Here is a 22996-nt window from a genome sequence, read left to right as displayed (position 1 = left end):
GTCTAGCAGAAGGAGACAACTACGCTCCCATCCGAGACCCAAGTACGAAACCGACTGTGGAACTGAGATGCTAAATCAAGTTTCCACTGCTATTTGAGCCCTGATGTCTAGCATTGTGGCATGATCATCTTGAAGGAAACTGAATTTTATCAGAAATTTTACGAAGTACGCTCCACAGTCTACGCAAGACGTGATTTTTTCAACTCCCAGCGTTCTTGGTATAAGAATCTTTCCACGTTCCAGCGAACGAGCAAGAGAGTTTTGGCTGAAATACCTCGGCACTATATGCCTACTGTGAATCAGCATCATTCCTGAACAAGGAAACCGAAGGGAATATATGTCGACAGAGAATTGGGCCACTGAAGCGGCCTTTCACGAAGTTTATTAGAACAATTAATTACTCAATGTAACACATGGCCCACTGTATCTCATTTCGAAGCTGATTAACGAAGTAGTATCCAATAGACTAGCAAAGATGCAGTCTAACGAACAGTAGGAAAAGCGTAAAATGCAGTGGTCTCCCCGTTGCTTTATAACATAGTGGATCTTCCATAGGCATCAATATGGAACCAGAGCATTTGCAATGTACAACTGCAAATTATTGGGTTTATCTTCTACTGAAACCAAGAAAACAACATGTGAACAATTAGAAATCTGATAAGCCAGTGGCGGATCAAAATGGACATGCTTAGAAAACAGAAGTATTTAAGTCAGTAGTGCACGGTTAAATCTATGATAACAGGAAGCCAGGCAGCTAGAAATGGCTGGCATACCTTGGTGTATTAACTAATGAAATGCTCTTATTGAAACCGTACATCAGAGATCTATAGCGAGGCAGGGCTACGCAAAAGTAGCTGCAGAAGCGTCAGTGCAGTTAATGAAATCATAGGCGAATAGCTGGTGAATTCTGTGTGTCATTTAGTGGGTGCGGTCTCAGTTAATATTGACAATCCCATTTCAAATCAGAAGGGACGGTGCTAGCCAGTCACCGTCTCTATACTAAGACTTTGCCTCTTTGCCGGACAACTCCTTCAAGGAAGTAATGAAAGAACTGAAACAGTCTTCTGAATAAATTTATAAGTTGCAAAACATTTATAGTTGATGTTAGTTCAAGTCCCTTTCCAGTTCCTACCTTTTGTAATAAGGGATTTAGTATTACGTCTAGATCGAGACACCTTCTCACATAGGCCAACAGGCTAATTCCCTTCTCATGAATCCTGTCATCCAGTCTCAGGCTATAGTCACGTTTGGGATGCGACAGGTTGTGATAAAGCCATTTTATCCCCTCGTGAGACAATCTCGCCAACATCCGCTGTAAGTTGTAAGGTTACACGTATGTAGGAGAGTTATTCGTCCGTTGAGGAGGAGAACTGAACTTGCTTGCATGGTTGGATATGAGTCGACGGGACGAGGACGTCACCCGACCACTCCAGCATTCCAGGTGAGCTCACGAGTAGAGACAAGGAGTGCGTGGCCCGTAATGGATAAATCCCAGTACGGGGAATTTCAGTGCTCGAGAGAACAGACAATGCTCCGAGAAATGGCGCAGTGTCAGACAAGTGGAAAAGTTGATTCAAGAATCTATAATAATTTACAGATAAGTATTAAAGCAAATGTGAATAATTCTGCAATCTCAGCAAACTGAGACACATCCAGTGACAATAATATTTTCAATATCTTTAAACAACAAAGGTTAATGGTTTACGGTGACTAAATATTTTCACAGTGAACCTCTGAATTAACAACTTTTAAACGCTTCATGCGATTTTAACTAGCGATACTTCAGATGATAACATTGCATGACAGCTATCATCCCCGAACGCCATTTTATATATCGACTTATGACGTCTTTTATATCATTTTTATTACACAAATGTTTGTCAGAACATCTTATTCTCCACAGTCACACAGAAAATAAGTACAGTTTATCATTTTGCCAGTAAATTTATTCAAATGTTGACTGCAAGTGCTATTAAAACGCTGTCTTATTTTAAAAGTGGTCAATCATATTTGTTAGCGGACACTGTAGTTGAAAAGAGAACCAAAAGACAGAGCTATCAAGAAGGTGTAAATAACTGTTTAAACAATACTAACGACAATTTGTTGTCTAATGTGACTGCACTTGCACAAGAATGCTAGCTTGTTTATTTATGAAAGAGCGTTTGTTTGTATTCATTGGGAAAGGTCTTAACATGACTGAATGTTTACAACATTTCTTTACTTAAATATTGTTGTAATATGCTAGTTTAGGCGGAGAAGTAATCAAGATGAGTCTGATCATGTCTGTATAACGTAAGAACGGTGTAATTTTGGCAGGGATGCCCTTTAGCCAAAGGAAAAGCAGACAACAGAGTAACACTATTCGAGTCAAGTGGAGACTGGTACTTTTACAAGTGAAGAGCTGATGGGAGCACTTTCATGTTTGTACTGTTAGAAGCAAGCTCGGCTGTGGTAATGAGTGGTATTCGATCGTGTAGATGATTGATTCCGGCTAGTGAACGCCTGCTACCATACCTTATCTTCTGAAGGGACTTCAAGTTTCGAGAGGTCTGAATGTGTCCCAGAATAGTATTTTAACAGTTTCCCCTTGTATTGCAGAACTGGGGATAAACAAACTATGAGTTACTATTTTTCGTTTCATGTATGCTAATTTGTAAATCATCATTTTGAACTCTGAACTGTTTTGCGCTGGTTAATATTTCGCGTATTGTAATTACGAAATGGACTTATTTTTTACTATCTTTGATGACTATTTAGTTTAGGAATTTTGCTGCTATTCTCGTAATGCTCTCAATGTCCACTACTAGCCATTAAAATTGCGACACCACGAAGATGACGTGCTACAGACTCGAAATTTAACTGACAGGAAGAAGATACTGTGATATGCAAATGATTAGCTTTTCAGAGCATTCACACAAGGTTGGCGCCGGTGGCGACACCTACAACGTGCTGACATGAGAAAAGTTTCTAACCGATTTCTCATACACAAACAGCAGTTGAGCGGCGTTACCTCGTGAAAAGTTATTGTGATGCCTCGTGTAAGGAGCAGAAATGCGTACCATCAAGTTTCCGACTTTGGTAAAGATCAGATTGTAGCCCATCGCGATTGCGGTTTATCGTATCGCGACATTGCTGCTTGCGTTGGTCGAGATCCAATGACTGTTAGCAGAATATGGAATCGGTGCGTTCAGAAGGGTAATACGGAGCTCCGTGCTGGATCCCAACGGCCTCGTATCGCTAGCAGTCGAGATGACAGGCATGTTATCCGCATGGCTGTAACGGATCGTGCAGCCACGTCTCGATCCCTGAGTCAACTAATGGGGACGTTTGCAAGACAACAACCATTTGCACGAACTGCTCTACGACGTTTGCAGCAGCATGGACTATCAGCTCGAAGACCATGGCTGCGGTTACCCTTGACGCTGCATCACAGACAGGAGCGCCTGCGATGGTGTACTCAACGACAAACCTGGGTCAACGAATGGCAAAACGTCATTTTTTCGGATGAATCCAGGTGCTGTGCACAGCATCATGACGGTTGCATCCGTGTTTGGCGACATCGCGATGAACTCACATTGGAAGCGTGTATTCGTCATCGCCATACTGGCGTATCACCGGGCGTGATGGTGTGGGGTGCCATTGGTTACACGTCTCGGTCACCTCTTGTTCGCATTGACGGCACTTTGAACAGTGGACGTTACATTTCAGATGTGTTACGACCCGTGTCTCTATCCTTCATTCGATCCCTGCGAAACCCTACATTTCAGCAGGATAATGCACGGCCGCACGTTGCAGGTCCTGTACGGGCCTTTCTGGATACAGAAAATGTTCGACTGCTGCCCTGGGCAGCAGATTCTCCAGATCTCTCACCAACTGGAAACGTCTGGTCAATAGTTGCCGAGCAACTGGTTCGTCACGATACGCCAGTCACAATACTGTTGATGAACTGTGGTATCGTGTTGAAGCTGCATGGGCAGCTGTACCTCTACACGCCATCCAAGCTCTGTTCGACTCAATGCCGAGGCTTATCAAGGCCGTTATTACGGCCAGAGGTGGTTGTTTTGGGTACTGATTGCTCAGGATCTATGCACTCAAATTGCGTGAAAAGGTAATCACATGTCTGTTCTAGTATAATATATTTGTCCAATGAAACCCGTTTATCATCTGCATTTCTTCTTGGTATAGCAATTTTAATGACGAGTAGTGTAACTTTACTGCATTCGATAAGGGTACTCTCAGTCCTTTCTTGAATAAACATTATTCAACATTATTGTCTCACACCTACAGAAATTACAGACGTTAGAGTAGAACACTTGGTTATAAGATCAATTACACTAGCAGTGATCATTAGGTAAAGTCTGGAAGTGTTAGTAATAACCTCAATACTGGGTGTGAGATGGAGCTGATATTCTAGCTAGTGCAGCATGTGTTCTATGCGGTACAGATCTAGCGATCTTGCTGGCCACAAGTGAACAACATCACACAGACAGGCTGCAGAGAGTAGTTCATGTGTTGACACGGACTGCCCTGTTGCAGGATGTTACCTGGCATATGAGGTAACACGTGAAAACACAGGATGTCCATGACATACCATTGTGCCGTCAGTGTTCTCTCGATCACAACCGTCTGCGACCTGAATTTACACCCGATGCCTCTCCACATCATAACACCAAGAGTAACACCGCTGGCCACGACAAAACATTGTAAGAATGGGCCTTCTCTCCAGATTACCGCCATACTCGTCTACCAAGGTAATGCAGAACCGTGATTCACAACTGAACACAGTGCGGCACTATTCGTCAGCAGCCCATGCTTTCTGGTCATGGCACCAATCCAGGCGCAGCCAACTGTGTTGCGGTATTCACGGCCGCCTACGCACGGAACAGTAATATCGTAGTTGGGCTGCTGCTGGATTCTGACTCAAGCTGCCGGAAGACAGAATGATTCCGTTACTTGTTGTTGGCTGACAGTTGCAGATGTGAATGGGTTACGAAGTTATAGGTGCAGCCGGCCGCGGTGGCCGAGCGGTTCTAGTCGCTTCAGTCCGGAACCACTACGGTCGCAGGTTCGAATCCTGCCTCGGGCATGGATGTGTGTGTTGTCCTTAGGCTAGTCAAGTGTAAGTAGTTCTAAGTTCTAGGAGACTGATGACCGCAGATGTTAAGTCCCATAGTGCTCAGAGCCATTTGAACCATTTGAACCATTTTGCTACGTGCACAATACGTAGCACACTGAAACCTTCACAACGAGTGAGTGTGCCCTCTCGTTCCTATGCCGTACACATGCATCACAGATCTTGATGTTGTATGATTCTATCATTCGACCAATGGAGACCTACAGTGAAGATCCTTCCAAACTCTGTCAGGTGCTGCTGAGGAGGTCTCACAAGAATACGTGACATCTCCGTGTCCTTCACGTTTGAAGCTGTTATGCCCCTTACATATGCTGCCAGGCTTGGTAACAATACGAAACACGAATAACATTAATGCACTTTGATAGCAGTTCACCTGTCACAGAGAACTGCAAGTATAATCATTTATGTACACGCTGGTTGTGTTTACGTGTTTGAAATTAGATTGGTATTCGGCCATGTCTTCTGGGGACTTCACATTTCTCGTCGGGCAGTGTATAAGTGAAGCTAAGACGGAAATTATAAGTGATAGAATGAAATGTAGTGAAAGTTTTCAAATGGTGAACGTCATAGTAGAAGAAAGGAGGAAGAAATTTTCCATCTGACAAGTAATACACTACCGGCCATTAAAATTGCTGCACCAAGAAGAAATGCAAATGATACACGAATATTCATTGGACAAATATATTATACTAGAACTGACATGTGATTACATTTTCACGCAATTTGGGTGCATAGATCCTGAGAAATCAGTACCCAGAACAATCACCTCTGGCCGTAATAAAGGCTTTGATACTCCTGGGCATTGAGTCAAACAGAGCTTGGATGGCGCGTACATGTACAATTGCCCATGCAGCTTCAACACAATACCACAGTTCATCAAGAGTAGTGACAGGAGTATTGTGACGAGCCAGTTGCTCGGCCACCATTGACCAGACGTTTTCAATTGGTGACAGATCTGGAGAATGTGCTGGCCAGGGTAGCAGTCGAACATTTTCTGTACAGGACCTACAACATGCGGTCGTGCATTATCCTGCTGAAATGTAGGATTTCGCAGGGATTGAATGAAGGGTAGAGCCACGGATCGTAACACATCTGAAATGTAATGTCCACTGTTCAAAGTGCCGTCAATGCGAACAAGAGGTGACCGACACGTGTAACCAATGGCACCCCATACCATCACGCCCGGTGATACGCCAGTATGGCGATGACGAATACACGCTTCCAATAAGCGTTCAACGCGATGTCGCCAAACACGGATGCGACCATGATGATGCTGTAAACAGAACCTGGATTCATCCGAAAAAATCACGTTTTGCCATTCGTGCACCCAGGTTCATTGTTGAGTACACCATCTCAGGCGCTCCTGTCTGTGATGCAGCGTCAAGGGTAACCGCAGCCATGTTCTCCGAGCTGACAGACCATTCTGCTGCTAACGTCGTCGAGCTGTTCGTGCAGATGGTCGTTGTCTTGCAAACGTCCCCATCTGTTGACTCAGGGATCGAGACGTGACTGCACGATCCGTTACAGCCATGCGGATAAGATGCCTATCATCTCGACTGGTAGTGATACGAGGCCGTTGGGATCAAGCACGGCGCTCCGTATTACTCTCCTGAACCCACCGATTCCATATTTTGCTAACAGTCATTGGATCTCAACCAACGCGACCAGCAATGTCGCGATACGATAAACCACAATCGCGATAGGCTACAATCCGACCTTTATCAAAGTCGGAAACTTGATGGTACGCATTTCTGCTCCTTACACGAGGCATCACAACAACGTTTCACCAGGCAACGCCGGTCAACTGCTGTTTGTTTATGAGAACTCGGTTGGAAACTTTCCTCATGTCAGCACGTTGTAAGTGTCGCCAACGGCGCCAGCCTTGTTTGAATGCTCTGAAAAGCTAATCATTTGCATATCACAACAGCTTCTTCCTGTCGGTTAAATTTCGCGTCTGTAGCACGTCATGTTGGTGGCGTAGCAATTTTAATGGCCAGTAGTGTATTAAGCAGTATGGTAAAAACTAGGCAGACCGGATGAGGATGAGTGTAGGCGAACACAGCTTGAGCAGAAGATATCTGCAAGTTTTATTGTCGTAATAATAATTCTACTGATGACTTCGCTCAAGACTACGCATATAATACTGGAGCTATGTTTGTAAAATTATGATAGTTAATCCTAGGAACAACGAGCTAAGTTCAAACTGCCACTGATTTTTAGATTTCTACATAATGAATGCTCTCTGAGATCGGACTCTTGTGATATGGAGTTGCAAGATTTTACATCTTTTATGAGTACGCAATCTGCAGATGAATAACTTCGGGCATTCGGGAGGACGACGGTTCAATCCCGCGTCCGGCCATCCTGATTTAGGTTTTCCGTGATTTCCCTACATCGCTCCAGGCAAATGCTGGGATGGTTCCTTTGAAAGGGCACGGCCGACTTCCTTTCCCATCCTCCCCTAATCCGATGAGACCGATAACCTAGCTGTTTGGTCTCTTCCCTCAAACAACCCAATGAATAACTCCGGGTTACGGATGTCTGTTACAACCTTGCTCATAATATGAAGAATTTCTAGTCTGACACTGATCAACCAGGACATTATGACCACCTAACTAATAGCAGTATGTCCACCTTGGCACGGATAACAGCAGCGATGTGTCATGGCATGGAAGCAATGAGGCCTTGGTAGGTCCCTGGAAGGAGCTTCCACCACATCTGAACACACAAGTCATCTTACGGGAATAAATTCCGGGGCAAGAGGCGATGCTCTCTGACGCCACATTTAATCACATCCCAGATGTGTTCTACGAGGTGCATTCAAGTTATAAGGCCTCCGATTTTTTTTCTCCGGACTGGAAAGAGATAGAAACACGCGCATTGTTTTAAAATCAGGCCGCGTTCATTGACAATACGTCCCATAGATGACAGCACCGTACGGCAGATGGAATTTTACCGCCAGCGCCGAGAATGATAACTGTTTTAAATACTTAAAATGGCGACGTTTTCCTTACTTGTACAGCGTGCAATCATTCGTTTTCTGAATTTGCGTGGTGTGAAACCAATTGAAATTCATCGACAGTTGAAGGAGACATGTGGTGATGGAGTTATAGATGTGTCGAAAGTGCGTTCGTGGGTGCGACAGTTTAATGACGGCAGAACATCGTGTGACAACAAACTGAAACAACCTCGGGCTCGCACAAGCCGGTCTGACGACATGATCGAGAAAGTGGAGAGAATTGTTTTGGGGGATCGCCGAATGACTGTTGAACAGATCGCCTTCAGAGTTGGCATTTCTGTGGGTTCTGTGCACACAATCCTGCATGACAACCTGAAAATGCGAAAAGTGTCATCCAGGTGGGTGCCACGAATGCTGACGGACGACCACATGGCTGTCCGTGTGGCATGTTGCCAAGCAATGTTGACGCGCAACGACAGCATGAATGGGACTTTCTTTTCGTCTGTTGTGACAATGGATGAGACGTGGATGCCATTTTTCAATCCAGAAACAAAGCGCCAGTCAGCTCAATGGAAGCACACAGATTCACCGCCACCAAAAAAATTTCGGGTAACCGGCAGTGCTGAAAAAATGAAGGTGTCCATGTTCGGGGACAGCGAGGGCGTAATCCTTACCCATTGCGTTGCAAAGGGTACTACGGTAACAGGTGCATCCTACGAAAATGTTTTGAAGAACAAATTCCTTCCTGCACTGCAACAAAAACGTCCGGGAAGGGCTGCGCGTGTGCTGTTTCACCAAGACAACGCACCCGCACATCGAGCTAACGTTACGCAACAGTTTCTTCGTGATAACAACTTTGAAGTGATTCCCCATGCTCCCTACTCACCTGACCTGGCTCCTAGTGACTTTTGGCTTTTTCCAACAATGAAAGACACTCTCCGTGGCCGCAAATTCGCCAGCCGTGCTGCTATTGCCTCAGCGATTTTCCAGTGGTCAAAACAGACTCCCAAAGAAGCCTGCGCCGCTGCCATGGAATCATAGCGTCAGCGTTGTGAAAAATGTGTACGTCTGCAGGGCGATTACGTCGAGAAGTAACGCCAGTTACATCGATTTCGGGTGAGCAGTTAATTAGAAAAAAAAATCGGAGGCCTTAGAACTTGAATGCACCTCGTATTGGGTTCAGATCTGGCGAATTGGGGGGGGGGGGGGGGGGGGGGGAGGGGGGAGGCAGCAAATCAACTGAAATTCGCCATTGCGTTCCTAGAACACAAACACACTAGTGGCCCTGTATCATGGCGCATTGTCTTACCTAAAAATACCACTGCTGTTTGTACGATACTCCTTGGCGCCATGGTGCCTTGTACCAGCTCCACTGGGCCAATGGATGCCCACGCGAAAGTTCCCCTGAGCATAAATGGAGCCACCGATAGCTTGTCTTCGTCCTGCAATACGGGTTTCAAGGAGCTGAGACGACGGATTCGCACCCCCCAACTGCAGGGTGAAGAAGGCATCGGGATTAATCAGACCATGCAATGCTCTGATTCAGTGCCAACGTCCAGTGCCGATGGTCACATGTCCATTTCAGTCGTAGTTGCCTATGTCGTTGGTGTTCATATTGGCACAAGTATGGCTCGTCGGCTGCAGAGGCCAGACATTAGGAGTGTTTGGAGCACTGTGTGTTCAGACGCACTTGTACTCTGCCCAGCATTAAAGTTCCATCACAGTTCGCGCCTGCCTTGTTTTACCAGTCTGCCCAGCCTATGACGTCCGGTATCTGTAATGAGGGGAGGCCGCTCAATCCCACAACTTGTGCAAATGGTTTCACCTTGGTTTCGCCACGTGTTGAAATCACCAGAGCCCCTCTCGAACAGCCGACAAGCCGTGCAGTTTCCGAAATGCTTGTGCCGATCCTCCGGGACATCGAAATGTGCCCTTGGTCAGACTCAGATAGATTCCGCATCTTCCCCATTCTGTACACCGGCAGCATGTTCACTGGTGCCACATGCACCGTGCGTGTATTTGACCAGCAGTGACTACTCGCCAGGTGACGTTCCCATCTCCTGGACGGGTTATGTCGATACTAGGTCAGTGGTCATAATGTTGTGGCACATGAGCGTATGTTAATGTCGTCAGACACGAGGCGTGTTTTTTAAGTAAGTACCGTTTTGAAATTAAAAAAAGACGTACTAAGATATCTAAATAATTTTGTTTTTACATGAAAGCCTGTACTTTAATCGATGCACTGACGGCACTACAGTCTGATTCTTCCTTGTTTACGTTGTGTACTGAGTGTTTAAGATGTCTTCGATAATTGTGAGTCCCGCCGACTGTGAAGTACGGGCTGTTATGAGATTTCTTAGTGGTAAAGGCCTAAAAGCGATCGATATTCATCGTGAGATCTGTGCAGTTTACGGAGAAAACATTATGAATGATGGGACGGTAAGAAAGTGCGTGAGAGCATTTAAAGATGGCCGCACAAATGTGCATGATGAATAACGGCGTGGGCGTCCTTCAGTCGTTAATGAAAGTTTGGCGCAGGAAGTGGACAATAAGGTGAGAGAAAACAGACGCATTACGATTTCCTCCTTGTGGGATGACTTTCCTAATGTTTCTCGTAGTGTTTTGTATGGCATTGTGACTGAGCACTTGAATTACCGAAAATTGTGCGTACGTTGAGTACAGAAAATGTTGACGGATGTGCACAAAGCCGAACGTTTAGACAGTGCATTGACTTACCTTGAGTGGTACAACGACGGTGATGATTTCTTAAGCCAAATTGTTACGGGCGATGAAACATGGGTGGCCTACGTCACACCAGAATCAAAGCAACAGTCCATGGAAGTTGAGCAAGGGCATCGTTTTGCTGCAAGACAATGCCCGTCCGCATGTGGCGAATCAGACCAAAGATCTCATCACATCTTTTCAATGGGAAACTCTAGATCACCCTTCCGTACAGCCCCGATCTTGCGCCCAGTGGACTACCATTTGTTCCTGCACTTGAAGAAACACCTGGGCGGTCAGCGTCTTCAGGACGATGACGAAGTCAGAACAGTGGTGATGCGGTGGTTAGCAAGTCAGGCGGTAGACTTCTATGAGGAGGGTACCCAAAAACTGGTACAACGTTATGACAAGTGCTCCATTATTGACGGAAATAATGTAGAAAAGTAGATTAAGGGTCCAGGCTTTCATGAAAAAATAAAATTATTGAGATATCTTAGCACGTCTTTTTTAATTTCAAAACGGGTACTTGCTTAAAAAACACGTCTCGTACTTGCAGGAGTGACAAGAAATGTAACAGGAAGACGAAGATGAAATTTTGAATTCGATTTTCACAAAAGAAAATCAAGGGATAATGTCGTCTTGAGGGTTTCGCACAACGAGGGCCATTGCATTGTGATGTAAAAAAGTAGCTGACGTCGTTATAACTTAACAGTACCTCAGGTCCAACGTACTGCAAGGAATGTACGAGTGAATTAGCTCCACTGTGGAAGGTGATTTACAGAAGAGATCTTCAGTACAGAACTGTCCGTTGCGACTGGGAAAGAGGGCAGGTCAGTTACATGTACAAAAAGGGCAGCGTGACTGATGGACAGTACTATTTTCCAGTGTTTAACGTGCCATTGACTAAGAAGTCGTTAGAGACGGAGTACAAACTCGAAAGGGGCAAAGATGGGGAAGTAAAATCGTCCATGTCGATGAAGATGATGAGATTGAGCAGATTTATCAATCACACGATTTTCAGAAAAATGAGATGAAAACTAGAAAAGGAGAGTTGTGAACTCTAGGGCATGCGAACAAGCCCTTCGTAGTTGAAAATTTACCTGACATTAGCTTAACCAGGTAGCTGAAAGTGAGATACAACCCAGGCAGTTGAACCACTGGACGACACACGATAGTCAGTAGAACTGAAATGGGACGAGTAACTAAAAGTGGGCGAAGAAATGCGGACTGTGCAGGCTAGAGTACAACTACATTAAACAAATATATAAGATACGTAATTCAATGTTTACACAGGCACGACGCTGAGGAAGGAGAAAACAGCCTGAGACCACTCGGAGCACAAGCCGCAGCGAGAACACCCCCACCTCCCCCGCCCCCCCCCCCCCCCCCCCCCCGCATTTACAAAATTGTGTCGTGGTATCACACATAGTTTAGGAGATATAACGTCATAAACACTGGGATGTGTGAAAAAAATGCCACATTATGCATTCAGTTTCAATACATTTATTTTACACTAATAAGACACTACCCTTGGTCTTGGGGTTGTTGTTGTTGTTGTTGTGGTCTTCAGTCCTAAGACTAGTTTGATGCAGCTCTCCATGCTTCTCTATCCTGTGCAAGCTGCTTCATCTCCCAGTACGTACTGCAGCCTACATCCTTCAGAATCTGCTTAGTGTATTCATCTCTTGCTCTTCCTCTACGATTTTTATCCTCCACGCTGCCCTACAATACTAAACTGGTGATCCCTTGATGCCTCAGAACATGTCCTACCAACCGATCCCTCCTTCTAGTCAAGTTGTGCCACAAACTTCTACATCTACATCTACATGATTACTCTGCAATTCACATTTAAGTGCTTGGCAGAGGGTTCATCGAACCACAATCATACTATCTCTCTACCATTCCACTCCCGAACAGCGCGCGGGAAATACGAACACCTAAAATTTCTGTTCGAGCTCTGATTTCTCTTATTTTATTTTGATGATCATTCCTACCTATGTAGGTTGGGCTCAACAAAATATTTTCGCATTCGGAAGAGAAAGTTGGTGTCTGAAATTTCGTAAATAGATCTCGCCGCGACGAAAAACGTCTTTGCTTTAATGACTTCCATCCCAACTCGCGTATCATATCTGCCACACTCTCTTCCCTATTACGTGATAATACAAAACGAGCAGCCCTTTTTTGCACCCTTTCGATGTCCTCCGTCAATCCCATCTGGTAAGGATCCCACACCGCGCAGCAATGTTCTAACAGAGGACGAACGAGTGTAGTGCAAGCTGTCTCTTTAGTGGACTTGTAGCATCTTCTAAGTGTCCTGCCGATGAAATACAACCTTTGGCTCGCCTTCCCCACAGTATTATCTATGTCGTCTTTCCAACTGAAGTTGTTCGTAATCTTAACACCCAGGTACTTAGTTGAATTGACTGTCTTGAGAATTGTACTATGTATCGAGTAATCGAATTCCAACGGATTTCGTTTGGAACTCATGTGTATTACCTCACACTTTTCGTTATTTAGCGTCAACTGCCACCTGCCACACCGTACAGCTATCTTTTCTAAATCACTTTGCAACTGATACTGGTCTTCGGATGACCTTAATAGACGTTAAATTACAACATCATCTGCGAACAACGTAAGAGAACTGCTCAGATTGTCACCGAGGTCATTTATATAGATCAGGAAGAGTAGAGGTCCCAGGACGCTTCCCTGGGGAACACCTGATATCACATCAGTTTTACTCGATGATTTGCCGTCTATTACTACGAACTGCGACCTTCCTGACGGGAAATCACGAATCCAGTCGCACAAGTGAGACGATAACCCATAGGCCCGCAGCTTGATTAGAAGTCGCTTGTGAGGAACGGTGTCAAAAGCTTTCCGGAAATCTAGAAATACGGAATCAACTTGAGATCCTCTGTCGATAGCGGCCATTACTTCGTGCGAATAAAGAGCTAGCTGCGTTGCACAATTCTGTTCAATACCTCCTCATTAGTTATGTGGTCTACCCATCTAATCTTCAGCATTCTTCTGTAGCACCACATTTCGAAAGCTTCTGTTCTCTTCATATCAGAACAATGTTTCACTTCCATACATGGCTACACTCCATACAAATACTTTCAGAAACGACTTCCTGATACTTAAATCTATACTAGATGTTAACAAATTTCTCTTCTTCAGAAACACTTTCCTTGCCATTGCCAGTCTACATTTTATATCCTCTCTACTTCGACCATCATCAGTTATTTTTTCCCCAAATAGCAAACCTCCTTTATTACTTCAAGTGTCTCATTCCCTAATCTAATTCTCTCAGCATCACCCGACTTAATTCGACTACATTCCATTATCCTCGTTTTGATTTGTTGATGCTCATCTTATATCCTTCTTTCAAGATACTGTCCATTCCATTCAACTGCTCTTCCAAGTCCTTTGCTGTCTGACAGAATTACAATGCCATTGGCGAACCTTACAGTTTTTATTTCTTCTCCATAGATTTTAATACCTACTCCGAATTTTTTTTGTTTCCTTTATTGCTTGCTCAATATACAGATTGAATAACATCGGGGATAGGTTACAACCCTGTCTCACTCGCTTCCCAACCACTGCTTCCCTTTCATGTCCCTCGACTCTTATAACTGCCATCTGGTTTCTGTACAAATTGTAAATAGCCTTTCGCTCCCTGTATATTACCCCCGCCACCTTCAGAATTTGGAAGAGAGTATTCCAGTCAACATTGTCAAAAGCTTTCTCTAAGCCTACAAATGCTAGAAACGTAGGTTTGCCTTTCCTTAATCTAGCTTGTAAGATAATGGTAGGGTCAGTATTGCCTCACATGTTCCAAATTTCTACGGAATCCTAAATGATCTTCCCCGAGGTCGGCTTCTAGTAGTTTTTACATTCGTCTGTAAAGAATTCGTGTTAGTATTTTGCAGCCGTGATTTATCAAACCGGTAATTTTCACGCCTTTCTACATCTGCTTTCTTTGGGATTTGAATTATTGTATTCTTCTTGAAGTCTCAGGGTATTTCGCCTGTCTCATACATTTTGCTCTCCAGATGGTCTGGCTCTCCCAAGGCTGTCAGTAGTTCTAATGGAATTTTGTCTGCTCCCGGGGCCTTATTTCGACTTAGGTCTTTCAGTGCTCTGTCAAACTCTTCACGCAATATCATATCTCCTATTTCATCTTCATCTACATGCTCCTGATAACGACGTCCTCTTGAGTAGTCCCCGCCAGGAGATCCGAATGCGGACTTAAATATACAGTAAAGCTACGTGTCCTCGGGAAAAATTACGGCTGTAGTTTCCCCTTGCTTTCAGCCGATCGTAGTATCAGCACAGCAAGACCGTTTTGGTTAGTGTTACAAGGTCACATCAGTCAATCATCGAGACTGTTGCCCCTGCAACTACTGAAAAGGCTGCTCCCCCTTCAGGAACCACACGTTTGTCTGACCTCTCAACAGGTACCCCTCCGTTGTGGTTGCACCTACGGTACGGAGATCTGTATCACTGAGGCACGCAAGCCTCCCCACCAACGGCAAGGTCTATGGTTCATGGAAGGGGGGTGGGGGCTGTAGGGGTAGTGTCTTTGATTACTAGTCACAAGGCATCGGTCTCGGATTGGAAACCGCCACCGCTTAAATTTCGATCAATAATCAGCGTTGGCGGCCGAATACTTATGGCATAAGAAGTCACCCTAATTCCGCCTATGGCGTTGTCAAAAAGGACGGAGGAGCGGACAGAGGTTCAGGGTACTTTCTTGTCTTCGGCGTGGGAAACTGCACTAAAGGCGGAAAAGTCAGCAATGATCAACGACATTAGAATGCAGAAGACAATAGAAACCAATGAATTAAAGACCCATAACGTGTATCCATAGGATATGTTGCCTGTCATTGTGTGGTGATGATCTCTCCATTGGGAAAAGATTCCGGAACACTCCTCCGTTCGGATCTCCGGGAGAGGACTGCTACGGGTGAGGTTATCACGAAAAAAGATTGAATAACCATCGGAAGGAGAACTTTCTATGAGTCGGGGCGTGGAGTGTAAGAAGCTTGAACGTGTTAGGGAAGCTTGAAAATCTGAAAACGGAAATGCAAAGGCTGAATCTGGACTTAGTGGGGGTCAGCAGGTGAAGTGGAAAGAAGACAAAGATTTCTGGATAGATGAGTACAGCGTAATATCAACAGCAACAGAAAATGTTATAACGGGAATAGGATTCGTTATGAATAGGATGGTAAGGCAGAGAGTGTGTTACTGAGAACAGTTCAGTGACACCGTTGTTCTTATGAGAATCGACAGCAAACCAACATCGACAACGATAGTTCCAATATACAAGCCGACGATGCAACCGGAAGGTGAAGAGATAAAGAAAGTGTATGAAGATATTGAAAAGGAAATACAGTCCGTAAAGGGAGATGAAAATTTGATTTGATAGTCATGGGGACTGTAATGCAGCTGTAGGGCCTTGAGTAACAGGAAAGGTTGCGGGCTTGGGACAATGAATGAGAGAGGAGAAGATTAACCAAATTCTGTAATAAATATCATCTAGTAATAGCGAATAATCAGTTCAAGAATCACAAGAGGAGGAGGTATACTTGGAAAACGTTGGGTGAAACGAGAATATTTCAGTTAAACTACTTCGTAAAAGCCAGAGATTCTGAAATCAGGCACTGGAATGTAAGGGGTACCCACGAGCTGATGTAGACAGCTGCAGAGACGTGCTGTAAATGTATTTTTTTCAGGACATCTTGAGTAAAATGTCCTCTCTTGAAGCCCATTATTTCTAATACCTTCATCCTCCCGACGTTCCCATCATTAAATACAATAACTGCATCACAAGTGTCGGCCGAAGTGGCCGTGCAGTTCTAGGCGCTGCAGTCTGGAACCGCGAGACCACTACGGTCGCTGGTTCGAATCCTGCCTCGGGCATGGATGTGTGTGTTGTCCTTAGGTTAGTTAGGTTTAACTAGTTCTAAGTTCTAGGGGACTAATAACCTCAGAAGTTGAGTCCCATAGTGCTCAGAGCCATTCGAACCATTTGCATCACAAGTTGCAATTCCGACAACTGTAGCAGATGCAAATGTGTTTTTAGGGCATCGCTTCTGTATGAGTGAGTTTAGAGACTAGCTTGGATTTTGGGTTTTGCCATGGACACACTTTATGACAAGTGCTGGATCTGTCAGAAACCTGTAAGTGGGCATGACAAGATCGAGGATACAATTTGGGAAACTCTTGTTGTGAATGTAGGGGTTGTTATCCCTCTTAGTTTGTATGTATTTACACCAGCTAATGTTTCACAGATGATGAATAGTGTGTTCACCTGTTGACATCATGTCCCACTAGGTATCGAGAAAGCGTGTGTTCAGCAGTTACACTGTATTGCTAAAATATCGCCATTTGTTAAGGAAAATGCTGCCCAATTGCACATCTCGAAAGGGAAACGTTTCTCAATGTTAGTAAGGAACGAAAAACACAAGAAAAAACGTAAAAACTACACCTGCAGCTCTATACAGTAAGGAAGATAGAGGAGCACTTCTACGATGGTAAACTGCTGTTTACGGTTTGCGATGTACAACAGAACATGTTGTTTCAAGGAACCGACGTCGCCAAAATACAGCGTTATAGGCAACCGAGACAAGCAATTGCGAAGAATGTCGACAGAAACGACATTAGGCCATTCAAACAACTCCGTATTCAACACAACATGAGCGTCAAAGAAACCCATCCGTCAGCACGCTTCATCAATGAACGTGGCCTCATCACCTTATTACGGAAACATAGGACAGTGTCTCCAGAAATGGTCGTCCGTAACATAATACATAATTTCCACTTGGATGTCCACCTAACTGAAAGAACTAAAGAACAAAAAACCATTGGTGCAATCATTGAGCACTTTTACAACTCCAGCATCCGGTTCTTGGACGATACAGAATCGACCTATATTTTACAACACATCGAATTACTGTTGAATGTGATGGAAACGACCATAGAGATCAGGATGCACAAAAGGAAAACCAACGACAGGCAGACATAGCGGCCGAATTAGGATGTCACTTTATTCACTTTAACCCAGGCGAGGAAGGCAGTGACATTCGCCACGTTATACATCGCATACAAGCAGCTATCAAGGGATGGGAGCATCCGCACTTAGATGCAAATAACTAACAACAATCAGCTATAACTTTCACCTTAAGGGGGAACGTTGATGAGTAACACACACTATTAAAAAACTAATCAAATCCACAGTTTTGGAGATATGGCAATTAAATTTTGTACCACGCTTTACATGTAACTATCACATTTACGTATAAAATCATTTGATTATATTATTAAGCGTTTTTTAATGAAATTTGAAGTTTTATTTTCCGAGAATAATGTATGTTCCTATTTCCCAGAAAGTATTCAAACGATTCTACAAAAATTTCTCTGTTTCGTCTCTTTATATGTTGTAAGCTTCTCTAGTGAGGTTTTTTGGAATAGGTCAAGTACGAGAATTTTCGTAATTTTTTAAATTATAATTTCACAAATACAATTTTAAATTCATGCAAAATCCAAGCACTTAGCTGCATATCTCAGCTTGCAATCAGAATTTCAAAATTTGCTCTTGAGACAACGTTTATTAGCTCTACAGAAATATGTGTACAAAATTTCATACGTCTAGCATTCATAGAGTCGGAGGAAAAGGTACATAAACTTTAAAAAACAAACTTTTCAGGAAACGTAATTTAAAGTTCAACCTAACTTTTTCCCTTATGTGACTTCTTCAGAAGGCATCACATTTGTACTCTGAGTCGATTTTCCCTTCAAGGCTTCTCTTCTGGTTTCTTGTTATCTGTCTTCTTTCCTTTACCAGGTCTTCAACTGACTTTTCAGCTGCAGTGTCGTGCTGTAAATGTAATTTTTTCAGGTTGTCTTTAGTAAAATGTCCTATCTGGAAGCCCATTCTTTTTAATACCTTCGTTATCCCGACGTTCGCATCATTAAATACAATTACTGCATCCTAAGTTGCAATTATGACAACTGTAGCAGATGCAAATGCGTTTTTACAGCATCGTTTCCATGTGAGTAAATTTAGAGACTAATTTGGATTTTGGGTTTTGCCATGGACACACTTTTTGACAAGTGCAGGATCGGCCAGAAACCTGTAAGTGGGCTTGACAAGATACAGGATACAATTTGGAAGCCTCTCCTTGTGAATGCTGGGGTTGTTATCCCTCTGAGCTTGTAGATATTTACCCCAGCTAATGTGGTACAGATGATGAATAGGGTGTTCATCTGTTGACAACATGTGGAATTATGTAGCCCATACTGTACTTTTCTTTTTATTTACACTGAATAGTTTCTGTCTGATAGCCTTGCCATCATACACTCGAGGAGAATCTATCATCTTGTTGTGAGTATGATGTGTCCTCCTATGCCTTTTCCATCTTCCAACTTTTTGCCCTTAATGGCACTGACAAGTTTCCTCAGTCTCGAGCCCATTCTCTTTCGGATGTGACCCTTGCATTCAAGTTTCTCAATTGAAAGTACTCCATAAGGTCTACTCTCATTCATAGACTTCAATGCACTGGAGTCACCATCCCCAAGATATTTCACATATCTGACACGACGTTCCTTGACAGATCTTTTAAAAACTATTTGCATACCAGCCCCTTCCATTCCACCACCAGAACAAGAAAATGTTTTGCTGCAGCTATGTCCTTTTACATCTTCTTCCATTCTCCACTAAGTGCACAGTTAAGGCAGAATTTGCTCAGAACTTGAACATCTAGTACCTTACTTATGATACTTGACATACCATATAAAGACGTGTGCCCTCTTTTCATGAATGTACCATCACATGATACAACAAGATCTGTTCTAACATGACCAGAATCGTTCTCATCTAACGGGTCATTGTCTGCAATAGGTTCTACTGTAGCTGCTATCATACTGTCCTCACACACGTCAGAAATTATATTTTCCAGTACACAGTTTATTTGTGTAAATTTCAGACATGGCGCTGGCATATTCATTATTTCACTCAATAAATTTCCCCTTTCTCTCCCAATCCCAATGCACCTCACTCCATAGGTAAACCTCATATTAGCTTCATAGTACCAGTTTTTACATTTAGAAGTTTCGAATGAGCTATGAGCATCGCATTTTTTGCACACAAGATGCAGAATGGCTACCAATCCTACTCCCTTACCATCATCTATAAGCTGAATGTTATCACTACCACATGTCTTACAAACACAAGAATATTTCACTGCTGCAGTCAATAACTCAAGGTCAATTAATATAAATCCAGTGTACCGAGATTCATAACTATAGCATGCACCATTCACCTCATCAATTTTTCGCTTGGAGCTGCTAGGAGCCGAGTTCACATTTTCAGCAGACGTTCTTACTTCGGACGTAGCCTCATCGTTGGTTTGTCGTTGTTTCTCACGTCTTCCATTCACTAAATTATTCAAACGCAGTGAAGAAAGAATCGAACACTTGTATAAATCTCCGTCAGTATCACAAGGCAAACAAAGAATTGCTTCGTCATAAACGATGCAGGTAGTTTGTTATTGTTTATAAGATACGGAACAGAGTCAAAGATAATCTATAAAACCAATGAGTATGTATCACGGGCTTCTAGATGTATCCCGCACACGTTTGGTTGAAAGTGAAAGACAGAATTTTTGTTCACTGAGCTGGTATTGAAGTGCTGCTTCAAAACGTGGGCGTGGCAACGAGGCCGCGTCACACTTTTAATTAATTTTCAGGTTCGTATGATGCGATTTCAACATTGAAACTTTGCTATCTTATTGTCCACGAGCTGTACTAACAAATAAAAAATAAATCGTAAAATTGACATTTTTTGGTCAATTTCATCAACTTCCCCCCCTTACGCGCACGACTCTTCTAAAGCGTTGCTCCTTTTTCGTATGTCGTCTGTGTGAATTAAGTCTTCTTGGTGTCTAGCTGTTGCATGCAGGACTAGTTTCAGTAATATTTTGTTGATCACTAGCTGATTTACTTATTACTATTTTTACAAATACCTCCTTCGCACGCCACCAACGTCGTTGCAGGAGAAACGTCCCTATTGCTGCCGCAGTAGCGACGTCTAAAAAGCAATTTCATTTTAACAACATGAACAGCCATTAGGCGTAAAATGTAATCAGGACTGTCACCAATTAGATTAGGAACTTCAAATAACATGGATTCGACACTAACATTTTTTGTTTTCGATCCTTTTATACACATCTTCCCACTTCACCCGAACCAAACACATGGGAGTGAGGTGTCATCACAGCTGTCACCAAACGGCCTAGCTGTGTCAAAATCTATGTAATCGACACTCAAATCGATCGCTTAAATTATTTTTACATATCACCTTTTTCAAGCCGACCCACGCTCTTCTTTCTTAGCACCGCATTACCTTTTCTGACGCAGTAAGCCATATGTAACTTAAATCTGGTCGAAAATTCTCCACGAGTTCCAGAGTTACGCTTACGTCTTTTCCTTCCCTACCGTATCATCTACATCCCCAGGAGTGGTAGGGGTTCGTAGCTCCTCAGTATTTCTTTGCCCGATCGAAAGTCATTTATGTATCACATTTCTCTTAAATTGCTCGAAGTGTTCCACAGTTATGGATTGTACGTCTTCCTATCATGCAATCACTCACACACCTAGGGGTTAGGTGATAGTCAACAGTCGTCCCAGCAACATCGAAACTAGGTATTCTACACTAATAAATGTTTTTTATATGTTGCTCTGTTCATACTTCTACCCGAACCGTACGGCTGCAAGATTGCCTTATCCTAAAAGTATGTTTTTCCTGACTAGCCATGGTTCACAGTTAAAGGTTCTGAGGCGGAGCCATCCAAAATATACATTAAAACATGTTTCTCAGTAAGTTATTGGTTTTAAATATCAGAACGCATTTCGCGTATTTCCCACAGAGATTTAAGTAATGACAGTCAACGTTTTCGGAACTTTTGATATCAAGTAATGTTTTTCGAAGAGATAGTAGCTACTCTTAAGGCTGCACCTCGAAAAGTGTGTTGTCGCAATGACTGAGTGATTTACTGACAATGCGTTCAGCTCTTATGTGCCTCTATACACTCACCCTTAAGATTTTCCTACTGTGAAGATACTGCTCATTTCCACTGCTTCATTTACTTTTTTTCACATATCGTTTATGGCTTACAATTAGTTATTGTTTTGTTCTATAGTATAAAAAGTTACTGTTTTGCTTTATTTGCACTGTTAAAAAATTCTCTTGTAACTGAGTATGCTAAATTTCACTGTTTGTTTGGTCTTCTTTGTAACACTTTTGCGAAACGCACTGTGTGAAACCAAACGTAATAAGCAGGACTGTTGTATGATATGTGACGAGAGAGCGATATCGATGGTTGCAGTGGAACAGTGACATTGTATGTGTGTGTAGCACGTTTTCGAGCGGTTTATCTAATATAATCGTGCTAGATAAAAACAGACAAGTATTAATGCAGCATTCTTATGGTTCGATCACGGTGTAAACTAAATTTTGGCGTGAACGTTACGAACAGAAGTGTCAAACTACAAATACCATGATATTTATTCAGTACTGTAAACAGCAATGCTTACTTGAATAGACTGTGATTGTCATGGATAGTACCGAACTGTTTCGTACGTGACTGAGTTTCACGAATTGATGTACTTTGAATTTACTATCGGTAATTTCCAAGAATCGGTGTACATCGACGTTGCAGGCCCACTGCGAGCGATGTACATTGAACGTTTGACTCTGTCGAGTCTCGAAGCGGGAAATACGGATATTGTTTCATATTCTGACAGCGGAACGTCGGCTGAGGGAGCTAAACGTTACGTGATGGAGGTACGTACATCGGTTGAGGCTATCGCGACAAATGCTTTCGAAAGCCGTTATAAATATTATTACTGATCGTTTCAGTGGCAGTAATTCAACCTGAGCTCTTAGTTTCCAATATAACCACATACTCGTATATTATGACTCATTCGTAGGACATGTAAATTGTATCTTTCCCATTCCGCTTCCATTAATTAAATAAAATTGTTACGCCTATGTAGTAACTGGTCTCCATGTTAGTCGTGATGTTCAATACCAATTGTATCTCTCTGTTTTCAATGCGTTCGTCTTTTGTCGTGTCCCTTGTCAACATCCCTAGAGTCGACGGCTCGATATACATTGAAAT

This window comes from Schistocerca serialis, chromosome 1, assembly GCF_023864345.2.
Source record: "Schistocerca serialis cubense isolate TAMUIC-IGC-003099 chromosome 1, iqSchSeri2.2, whole genome shotgun sequence".
NCBI lineage: Eukaryota > Metazoa > Arthropoda > Insecta > Orthoptera > Acrididae > Schistocerca > Schistocerca serialis.
The sequence above is the reverse complement of the archived record's forward strand: the minus strand, read 5'-3'. Positions refer to the sequence as shown.